The sequence below is a fragment of the Alosa pseudoharengus genome, unplaced genomic scaffold (assembly GCF_046254945.1).
Source record: "Alosa pseudoharengus isolate Yale_2024_CS ecotype anadromous, Long Island Sound unplaced genomic scaffold, YU_APseudo_1.1 YU_APseudo_1.1_scf_1, whole genome shotgun sequence".
NCBI lineage: Eukaryota > Metazoa > Chordata > Actinopteri > Clupeiformes > Clupeidae > Alosa > Alosa pseudoharengus.
Genome location: NW_027468564.1, coordinates 55,561,353 through 55,573,152, shown reverse-complemented (window position 1 = coordinate 55,573,152; position 11,800 = coordinate 55,561,353). Strand labels below are relative to the sequence as shown.

The 11,800-nt window shown below is 44.7% G+C and overlaps 1 long non-coding RNA gene across 1 annotated transcript; it reads right to left on the bottom strand.

The window, feature by feature from the left end:
* Positions 1-4,115: 4,115 nt before the first annotated feature.
* On the bottom strand, positions 4,116-11,067 carry LOC143133869 (uncharacterized). Its single transcript, XR_012988562.1, has 2 exons — positions 10,568-11,067; positions 4,116-6,887 (listed from the first exon to the last, which is right to left on the bottom strand). It is a non-coding gene; the product is annotated as an uncharacterized LOC143133869 (long non-coding RNA).
* Between the last annotated feature and the right edge of the window lie 733 nt (positions 11,068-11,800).

Genomic DNA, 11,800 nt, shown 5'->3' with positions numbered 1-11,800 from the left:
ACATCTGGAAGCAATGCTAGGGATATTAAAGCATTGATGGCACTGATGAAAGTTTCACGTCCATAATTCGACTGGATGTCGAGACATGGTGAGGAGTTCAATGACTGACTGTTGGCACTATCAGCCACAACTTGCTCTGGGGGCTATGATGCAATAACCTGCAGGCAGGGAGAAACCTACTGTCAAGTGCCAAAAAATCACAGGCAGTGGTGCCAAGACCCACTGGAATATGGTGAAGAACCATGACCATAATAATAATTATTCAGTTATTCAATACTATCTCAACATTATTCAAAATGTTCAAAAAGACTTATTTCAACAATAGACACGTATTTTCAAATGCACATTAAAAAAAAAAGGAATTACGCCATCTGCCTATCAGGACTTCCCTAGACCCAACAACCGTCAAACTCCAACTCCTACATTTTGTAGGCACACATAACTCAATCTTAAATTTTTAAAAAGCCCTCTAATGTCGAATGCAAAAATGAAAAGACTGAACAGCTATCAGAACAGACTGTCTAGGGGTTGTCTATCTAGATTTAATTATTTTATATATATATTTTTTTTTTTTTGTGATCAACTGTTTATTGAGTTATATAAATGGGGACGGGGGGGGGAATACGGTTACATTAAATGATAAAATGATACATGATATATAAAAGCATACACCTAATTGTGTTAAAAAGAAGAGATTAAAAATGCAAAATGACAAAATTTTATATATATCTTTAAGTCTGAGGGGTGGTAACATTTTCTTATATTTTGAGCATGAGGTGAGTCTTCAATGAAGAGAGTATATGAGCACAGCAAAACATTTTCATCATCCCGGGTTCCACTCGTGAAAGTGCAGCTTATTAAAGCGATGTGAAATAATTTGCACCTTTAGCTTTGTCTGGGTACTGGGTACTGGAGCAAACACAGCTTCAGGCAGCAGAAAGGACCTCCTTTAGCTCCAGGGCTCCGTCCACTGAATAATTGCACCAGAGGGACTCGGTACACCAGCCATTTTGTGCTATTCCAGTGGTGACACAGGACAGACACAGTCTGATTGGCGAACTGGAACCGACTGACAAATGAGTGATGGAGAGACGGCCTCTCCAACACAGTGTGACAGAGCAGGGTAGTCTTACCACTGGAGAGACTGAAAGAACTGTAGAGACCGCATTACCAGCGTGTGAAAGAGAATGGGCTGAACAGATGGCTGGTTCATTTGGCACAGTTGTGTCTGGGATGTCAGATGAGTCGCACGTTGCATAAAAATACAGACTGCTGAGACTCTTGTAGGATCAGTACAGAATTACAATCCTTACTCGGTGAGAAAGTGATTCAGGCGCTTCGTGGTGTCATTCTTTTGTTATACACTTCGTGGTGTCATTCTTTTGTTATACACTTTTTGAAATAAAAGCTATCATTTATCAAATTAAAAGGTCTCCCTCACATTTTCTCACAGTATTCCGAACAAAAACGTGTTTTAACCACATTGTGGTCACTTGTGCAACAGATGCACTTAGCTAAAACAGCTTTCAATAATGTAATATTACAAGGCAGGACAAGGACATCATGATAATGCGAGTCAAGGAAAATTTAATCTGTTGTATCAGTCATAAAACTGTATTAGATCCAGACGCAAAACATTGTCAGCGTGTCGTAGCTATTATATGTCGGCCATTATGGCAGATTTATGTTTCACTCAGTCATTGCTTCACATACAGTGCCATACCAATATATAACGTTTCTACCTCAAAGGCTACACATTGTACATCTATACAATCCAGCTTCTCCCACGTTCACTTCTACATAACCCCCCTCCACACACACACACACACACACACAAACAAACACATACACACACACACACATGCGTGCGCTTTCGGAAAGCATGCGGCCCAGTGCGAGGTGCAGGCCCACTGAGGGAGAGTTCAGTGGGTCTAAAATGGCCGCCCGAGGGAGGCTGCTGGGGGTAGGGTTGCTCGGTGAGAACCCAGAGGTAAGTGCAGACAGACACATTTGTCCAGGCCGTTATGCCCACGAGGTGCGTTCCGGGGGTTGCATGACAGATGCTGAGAATGCCTCGGTCTAATTTAAGCCTTCCAGTGGGTCCAAAACATCCTGCGTTGCCTTGCTGAGGCCGAGGATGTATTAAGATATGACGGAACTCGCCACCAGCATGTGATGCTCCAACGTGGAGAAGCTGCAGCCCCGCCAACAACTCAATACAACCACACACAACTGGACACACACACACAACTGGACACACACACAACTGGACACACACACACAACTGGACACACACACACACATCTTCAGATGTGTGTACACAAGTACAAATACACTGGCATAAGTTAAAAAAAACACACACCCACACTCCATTTATATACACAAACCAAACAAAATATTAAATACACACACGCACACACAAAGGGATACACACTTACGCTAAATGGTTCTATGCACAGTGAGTGAAACAGTGTGGGATGAGACTTTAATACTAGACTGCTGTTTTAGGGTAGAGGAATGCACCCTCTACTCAAAACCAGGCCTGCAAACAGGCCTGCCACAGTAAATCTGCAGAGATCCGTCCCATCCCACACCGGACCCTGCCACAGTAAGTCTTGGCCAGCAGAGGGGAAGTGTGAGCGAGAGCAGAGCTGGACTACACCAGGGCTCAGCCCGTGAAGGCCACACCACCTTGTTACTCCACCACGCACCTCGTGAGAATGAGCAGGCACTGAATTTAGATGGAGCGAATGCTTCAAATTTCTGCAACTGGACGACATTCCTGTAACTGGAAACTCGGACGTTCTCCTGTGTGCGTCTCTCACCTACGCTCAGGTCATTCTCCATTTCTGTTCTATTTACGCGCTCAATTTCCTGCTGCGGCTTCGCGGAGTGTGTGTTGTGTTGTCCGGGCCTCGACTACATGATAGAAAGGCTCTCAGGCTCCTGCCACATCTCTCATAGACGGTGTAATCAGGAGTGTGTGTTGTGTTGTGGCACTAAGGTTAGGCATGGGTTAAGGTTAGGGTTAGGGTTGGGGTTTGGATTAAGATTAGGTGCCTTTAAGTCAGCGGTGGCAGCGCTTCCTGGAAGACGACGTTGGGGGGCATAAAACACAACTGAGCGTGGGGGGGGAAGGGGGTGGTGGAGACAGAGGGATGGGAGAGAGAGCACCAGGCACTGAACACAGATCCCAGGGGCCTCATCAGTGGCTTCATCTCTGTTTCTTGGAAGCGCTTTTGAGCATTTTATCGTGTGATAATTGTTTGCCTCACCACACGTGCATCCCCACTGTAAGAGTGACATCCAGCGACACGTGTCCAGCGTCTACTGTGTGCTGTAGAATGTTTTCCACACAAGCATTTTATAGCCCCAGTTTTGGTTGAGGCTGAGAGTCTGTCTTTCATTTTTACATCTCTTCCCTCTTAGGGCTTGTAAACCGACACAAACCATTTTCTCTGAAACACTATCAGTCTAAATGACAGGCTTCTTGCATGTTGATATGGCCCTGGAAGTTCACTAAAAGGGCAAGCATGATTTCCACCAGGAAATGGTGGAAGGGAACCTGTACTGCATCTGACCAGCTGCCTCACGTCTTTTTTTTAATCTGACAAAAGTTTTTTTTATCGCCAGACGACGGCTTAAGCTTCACAATAGGCGTCCACTGTACTGTATGTAAGCCCCTTGCCACTGTGTGCAGTACTGCCTTAAGATAGAGGGAACGTGATATCTGGGGTCAATACAGATTCTCACTTTCACAGCATAAATGGTTGGCTGAGGTCTACCCAGCAGTGTGTTCAGTTGGCTCACAAAGAGGCAACTTGGATAAGGCTTTAGCTCTGGCAGTTAGATGATACAGGCCTTCGCCAGGGTAAATTAGATGTTCTGTGTGTGTGTGTGTGTGTGTGTGTGTGTGAGTGTGTGTGTGTGTGTGTGTGTGTGTGTGTGTGTGTGTGTGTGCTCGCGCGCGCCTGTGTGTGTTGTATCTCTACTCTGTGTACAATGAACTACTCAACCCTGCAAAATAAGAAACAAAAGGTCCACAATAGTAGAAGTTCACCTAAATCCACCCCAAAGCCACCAAATAAGAAAGAAATACACAAGAATCATAAAAATAGATTTGGACTTTGGTTTTATTTATGCGCACAACATATTTGACAAGATTTAGGACATATCAGTTATGTTGATTTTGGAGGGGTCAAACAGGCCGCCTGTTGGATGCGGAGCGTCTGGCCAGAGAGCCCAGTAGGCGCGCAGCTGAGCAATTGGTCACCTGAGGCCCCTGGAGTTGTAATACAAGTTACAGATGGCTATTAATCAATCAGTAATTAATATGCCTCAGCCTACTGCTCAACAATGAGGTATGTGTACCATTTTAGATCCAAATAGATGAATAAATAATGAAAAAAACATTCTACCTTTTGAACTACTTTATCTCATTTTATCATTGATGTAAAACAGAAGCTTTGACTAATCAACTCTAACAGTTAATATGTCAACAGTTTAGTTCAATAGTTTTATTAATCAAATCAACGGTTAATATGTCAAATGCATCATCCCTGTTTACCCATTCAAATTGTATAATTGTCAAACTAGCCAAAAGCTATTTGCGGGCTGAAGGTCCACAGCCTGGTGTTAGCTCAGACCCCCACTAGCACACATGGCCGCTCCTGTCCCAATCTGATAATGAGCCTCATATCTATGGCATTTCGTTTGTGCACACGACATTCCAGAGAGCGCAGAAACACAACTCAAGCTGGCTTTTGAAATGTAAATGGTCACGCTTTGCTAGCATACACTATTGATCCCAAGCTAGTCAAAAACATGTTTAATACTTTCAACTGCCACAGAGAGTAGTGGTTGTCTCAGAACGCCAACGAATGCTTCCGTGATGAGTCAGCGTCTCAAATATACTAGGACTGTCTCAACCTAACAAATATTTCTCACATATATAAGGACACGCTGATTAAATGCAGTCTGGATGCTAGTTTTAGCATAAGCAAGCAGAGTTGTTGCTAGCCAGAACCGACATGACAAAATGGGCCTTAAGACTAAGGAGGGAGAGGAAAACAAAACTACTCCACCAGGAACAGGATCACTCCCAGGTCAGATTTGATTTCTTTCAGTGGCCACCACATTTATAGGACATGCCACCTGAGACCAAAGGAAAATAATAGGAGAGGTCGTATGGGATGCGGTCATGCACAGAGCAGACCAACTCCAACTGGGGGTGTACTTCCACAGTTGCTAATTTGTTTCACAACAATAAACCCAAATTACAGAAGTCGTCATATGACAACGGACAATATGGGATTTTTTTTCAGAATGCAACAGTCATGAATGCTGTCGTTAGTCAGGAGATCCCCCAGCATGGCCTGCAGCCTGGGCCTGAAAGCAGAGCCTGGGAGCTGTGTGGGGTGTTTCCATAACCTCTCTCCCACCCCCACCCCCAGCTTCTTCATATGGCCCTCCATTGTGCAACACGGCACAGCATTTGTATTGTTTACAGTGGCAATACACGGATGGGTTGGCCAGCCGGCTGGAGGAGGGCTAAATTGTTGCCTGCTGTTAAAATACGCTGTCAGCCCAGTGCTGTGGACCCATCATGCCCAAGGGAGCTGCTCTGCTTGATCTCTTCACATAACCAGCCCCACATCTGAAACAAGCGCGACATGCACATATTAATAATGCAATTCGTGCAGTGGTTGTTGAAATTAATTAATGAATTCAATAATAATCAATCCGTCATAACAAATTTGGAACGTTAACTGTGTTCCTCTGGCTAATTATTGAAGTGTACAACCTCGCCACTGGCTCACATGCTGAAGCACAGATCTATCCTGCGTTTGGGGAGAAGACAATCACTCGAGATGTTATGACAAGAGGACCTTCGAGGTTTATCGGTGGGCGTTTCAAACCATTGGGCCAAATTCAGGTTGGGGCAGTTTGTTTCTCCTGGGGGATAATTTGGGGGGGGCCTCCTGCACTTGTTTGTCCTGGCTTTTGTGCGCCGGTGTTTGCTCAACGGCTCCTGACTCCTGAGCGCGGGGCACACGGCGCCTTTGTCAGCCCACGCCCAGCCAGCCAACGGCATCCAGCTAGCGCACGAGACGGCATCCAGCTAGCGCACGAGACGGCATCCAGCTAGCGCACAAGACGGGGAGAGGGGAGCCCAGGCTCGCCCACAGGGTGTGCCCAGATCTCACGGTGACTCATCGACCACCCACCCCACCCCACCCCATGCCTGCCAACCCCTCCGCCCATCGTCCCTCATTGTCAGACGGAGGTGCTCTCACGCTTTGATCTCGCTACTTGTCTGTACGTCCATAAATCAGCTTGCAAGTCACGGGGGTTCTGAAGGTGTAGCTGCACTACTTGACTCATGGACTCCATTGCTGTGTCAAAGGCTCGCAGCCTGGGTGGAACTGAACTGAAAAACTTCAAAAGGAGACAAGAAGAGAGAACAACTGAAATACCTGTTGTGGCACACTAGAGCACAGAAACATCAGAAATGCTCTTTGACACATGAACTTCCCTCAGTCTGAGGCTATCAGGAAACAGCTTAGTAGTAGTGGGAAAAACCTACCCATACAGATTGTTAAATTCTTTGTATCTCATCATCTTCTCCCAATAATAAATAATAAAGAAGTCATACATTTCTATAGCTCCTTGAGTGGCAGGGACACTTTTCTAAAAAAAACAATGCACACTGCCTACCTTGACAGACATAATTTCATTCATTGTACACACAAAGAGCTCGTGTTTAAACGACATACCCTTCTGTCCCCATGGAAACGATTACCATTGCTCTGTGTGCTGTGGAGGTGCTCATTCATTCACTCATGACCAGTATGATGGTCCTCCTTCCTCTCCTCAGCCACGGGGCACTGGTGAACACAGAACACACACACACACACACACTTGTTCCCTGCATACTGCTGTCATTGGGAATTCTCTCAGACACACACAAACAAGCTCTGGCCCACAATGCAGTATGTGCGGAAAAGGGAGTTGTTTGACACACTGTCTGACTCTAGTAAACACATCAATTGGACGGGGAAACAGAGACACAGAGGGAGGGAGAGAGAGAGAGAGAGACAGGGAGAGAGAAAGAGAGGGAGGTAGAGAGACACACAAAGGGAGAGAGAGAAGGAGGGAGAGCACGAGAGTAGGGAAGCGCTGTGGTCCTGTGATAGCCATATGAGATTCCACACGAGGTGATGAGTCATTCCCTCCCTCTCTCTCTCTCTCTCCCTCTCACCCTCCCTCCCTCCCTCTTTCTCTCAGTGCAGTGTATGGGCCTGAGTCATGGGCTCCACTCTTTCTGCTCAGAGCCTGTCCTGTGGTCGGTCGGAGTCCGAGCTTGAGTTGGACGTCCCAGAGGAAGAGACATGTGAGAATGGCCTCAAATGACTCATCACAAAAGACGGATGCAGGAACATGCCTGTCCTCTCTCTCTCTCTCTCGGTACCTCTCACTCTATCACTCTCTCACTCTTGTCCCTCTCCCTCTCTCTCTTTCCCACACACACACACACACACACACACACAGTTGTTCCACCGGTATTCCCCCTCTCCCCCTTTTCTCCCCCATCTCCCCACCCAGTCTTTTGGTGTTATGGCAAGAGAACGCAAACGAGTCAAAGCCGTTGTGTCAGCACGTTATGCGAACAAAGAGAATAATTTGACGAAGGGAATTATGACATCCTGTCAGGCTCAGGGACTCGGCTGCTCACACGTTGGCAACCGAGTCGCTTTTATATGCATAAGATATACTGCCTGCCTTGCAACAGGAGCTTCTCACCATCCAATATGGCACGGTCTCGGGATATTTTTAGAACACAGCAGAAAAAACATTCCCTGTTGGCTTTCGTTTCAGCATCTGTATTGGCAGTGTATTTACTTAACTCTGAACTCATTAGAACTGTAGCTCCTTACACACTCGCGCAGTGAAAACACGTCTCTGACGGGACATTAAGGGTAATGTAATGTAGGCTACTTTTCTTAGACCAGTAGGCAAACCCTCAATTACCAGCTCGACAAAAGGAACCCAAAAAAGGTCCCTTGGCACACACCAAACATGTGATGCATCCCCACAGTGGTGTTATACACACGCGAGCAACAGCGTGTGAAGTTTGTGGAACGCACTGAGGAGGTGTGAGGCCGAATAGCCCATGCATGAGGAGATGTGCTGACAATTGCAAGAGCAATAAGGATTTTTAGGGGCATTATGACTGGGTCAGTAAAACACAGCTGCCCCCAAAAGTCCCTCACTTTTCTTGCTGCCTTATTTTGCATGGTCCTCCTCGACTGCCCTCACTAGCCAATCTCCGACGTTTCACGACCTACATTGAATACTCTTTTTGTTCAGGCCTGTAATAGGGCAATCATGGCAGGAGTATCATCTATTAGTTTACGAGCTGAGGAATGTTGCAAATTGGCATGGGCACTTTATACCACTTTTGGGTTTGCTAGACGTGGGAATGTGAAAAACATTCTGTGATACATTAATTAACAGATGTACAACATTCTAGAGTGAAGTGGCTTTTTATAACTCTCATCTAACATGTTAGGCAAAACATACCGTAGCTTAAATAAAGCGGCACATTCATTCTTTCCGTCGCCCCACAATTGAGCACTTGGAACTGGGTCGTGTTTTTACACTGATCAAGTGTGTGTGCCAGGGTTTATACAATAAACTGTGTATTTATAACAGGGACTTCTACTGAAGCCTGCACAGGCATTTTATCGCGGGGTGAGCGAGTTCAGCGCTCTGATTCTTCTGGAAGGAGGGTCTCACAAACGCCTGCAGTTTGTACAGAGAAAAAAGCAAACATGCACGGGGTCAATTGAATAAGTGGAATTCCTCCCGTGGCGGGCATCATTTCCAAAATGACTTATTTCTAATGTGATTTGTGCCTTGGCTACAGCGCTCGCGTGGCGATGGCTGCCGCTGTTGTGCCAGACTTACAGGCACTCCAGGCCTTTAGCAGTGAGAGACACATTTTCCCTGAATGGCACTTTGATCATGGGAATTATTCATTGAAATGAGGTACGGGGAACTAAGACGCTCGACCTAAAATGGATCTGTGGCGGTCGGCATAATTGACAGGCAGGAGACTGATTGGAGTTGAGACAACGCACAGCTCCACAGAGGAGCTCTTGGCAGCCAGGGCCGCTGCGCTGCTTAATATCACAAACTTAATCAGCCCACTTGGTGGATATCCCAAAATTCCTGAGCGCCCTCCCCATGCTACTCCTAACCGGCCGACTGGCTTTGTAGCGTGGAGCAGCTCGTCCACAAAGGCCAACTACCCACCCGCCTCACGGGAATCCATGTGCTCACTGGGCCTGCTCTGTCTAACACGTTACACTGTGAAATTATCATAGCTGGATATGTTACTAGATCAAACATACTGAACTATTTCAGTTGAATTCAGTGTAATGAACACTGCAACTACAGGGAAATAAATGATAAATTATGAGTATAGTAAAAAAAATCATTTATAAGTTATAATTTGATCATTTAAGATCTGCACTAGATTTAAATGTAATAATGGTATGACATGTTGACATGGAAAAAGTAGTTATAACTCCTGTTGTTCAGAAGAACAGGACTGAGAAAGTTTAGCCACAACTCAAAACAAGCAACGCAACTCTCTAAGGCCTCTTAAAAATGCTCCACAAATACCATCCATTACCATAACATGTTCCAAATGTCTTGTTTTATTTCTTACAAATAATCTGGGTTATAATATTGGCACATTTTCATTATGATGCTGTATATATAATTTATCTTTAGTGGTAAATTTCTTAGACAAAATGGTCTTTGCTTTCACACAAAGAGACCCATTTATTCTTTTACTACCTCATGGAGAACTTATGTTTAATTGAACATGTTTTGGTGCAAGAAAATTTGAGGTTTCTTTTACTTTCTAATGAAATTAGGCTATTGCTATGTATTTACAGAGGGGGATAATTTATTTAATATTAGGCCTAAATGATGTTTAGGTTTATAACTTGAATGACCCATTCTAATCATCCAGATCATACATATGATTTAGTATTGAAAGCACACACCTAGTTTTCATTGATATTCAGTAGGCAATTTCGTTTGTTTCTGTAATGAGGTTATCTCGAATCATTCCATTTTAGCCACGTTTGACCTTTGAATTGAATCTAAAATTACTTTTCATTTAAAGAAGAAACAGAAATAAATTTGTCTGGTGCCATTTGAAGCATGTCTAAACTAATTGTGGTTCTCCGCGTCGGTCACATGTGCCAAAAACTGGGACTTTGTAGGCCAGTTGATTTAATGATGAAATTCACCTTGCCCGCAAAGACCCAATCTCGAACACACTTATACGATGTTCTCCTTTATAATTGTTTCAGGTTTAGTTGTTCGATTTTCCATAGTCTACAGGTCTAATAGAAAACCCGCCCAAAACTCTTTTATTTACCTCAGTTCTTCTATAGCCATAACCTTATTTAGGCTACTCAAACATATTTATATTAATAAAGCTATTCAGACCACGCACATGCGATTAACAGCGTCGGGCACAAATTACCTGTCAAATGTGAAGTCCGTTGTCAGACGATTGCAGGACCAATGGTTGACTTGAGGTTTTATAAGAAATAGACTCAGATGTAGAGATGAGCCGATGTCTTCTTTGTCATGTAATCTCCCGAGCCACAACACTTCCACTAAGCGACTCCACTTGTGAAAAGCCTCCCGCTTGAAGAATCGACAATGTTGCCGTGGAGTGCGAAGTTCTTGGTACTTCACATCTCAACACCGCACCCCTCTTATTTGCGGTGTTGCACACACGCCGATTAAGAAAGCCTATCCTCGGGGACTAATTGCAACATTTTCTTTGGCGGAAAAAAAGTGGACTGTCCTTCACCAGTCCGGAAAAGTCTCCATTCTCCAGCGGAACATTGTATCATGTATTCATGAATGCCAGAGCCTTTAAAGAAATTCCTGAAATATGGTCTGCTCGCGCAGAGCGACCCCATGTGCTTGGTGTTAACGCACAATCCATCTGGTTACCGTAGACGTTTTGTTGTGTTGTCATACAGTGCTGATGCGCCACTAACTGGTAGCCGAGATGGACCAGATATGTGCTATTGCAGCCACATGCTGGGACCTCCCAGAAATGGAATTCTACTGTAGTTGGCTGGTTGGAAGCTAGTTATTTCAGGCGTTTAGCACAGCTTCGAGTTGAGCATTGCCATTTAGTTCAGTCTACCGGAGAGGGGCGCTGTAATTTTCGGTCTGCCACTGTACGACAGGTCTAGGCGTTGATTGGCCATGAGGCAGACTTCTGCGCTGGATAAAGAAAAATGACATCATTTTAAAGTTCTACTTAAATTTACCCATCAGACCAGGTCTTAAAATATACATTATGCTGAATGAAGTGGTCTGCATTAGTGGTGGTCAATTACTATAATTACCTACCTATTACTGTTGTCAGTCAACATAATTGCGTAATTTGAGGCTCATTGCAGCTTGCTGTGAGAATGCCAGAACTTTTGTGGTGTCGTGCGACTCCAGGCGATGAGAAAGAAAGTTACACTTGTTAATAGAATAAAGAAAATTATAGGCCAACGAAAACAAAGCTATTCGGGTTAGCAAAAATGTTAGGCAATAACCTATAACAGCCAAATTTGCCTGCCTGTTTGGGACATCTTTTGTGCGAATACACTATCCTTTGTTAAAACGACGTCAGTGTAATGGGAGGGGGAGAATGTAAGGCTATATGACAAATGTAGATTATGTCAACTCTTTGTAAAATATCTTG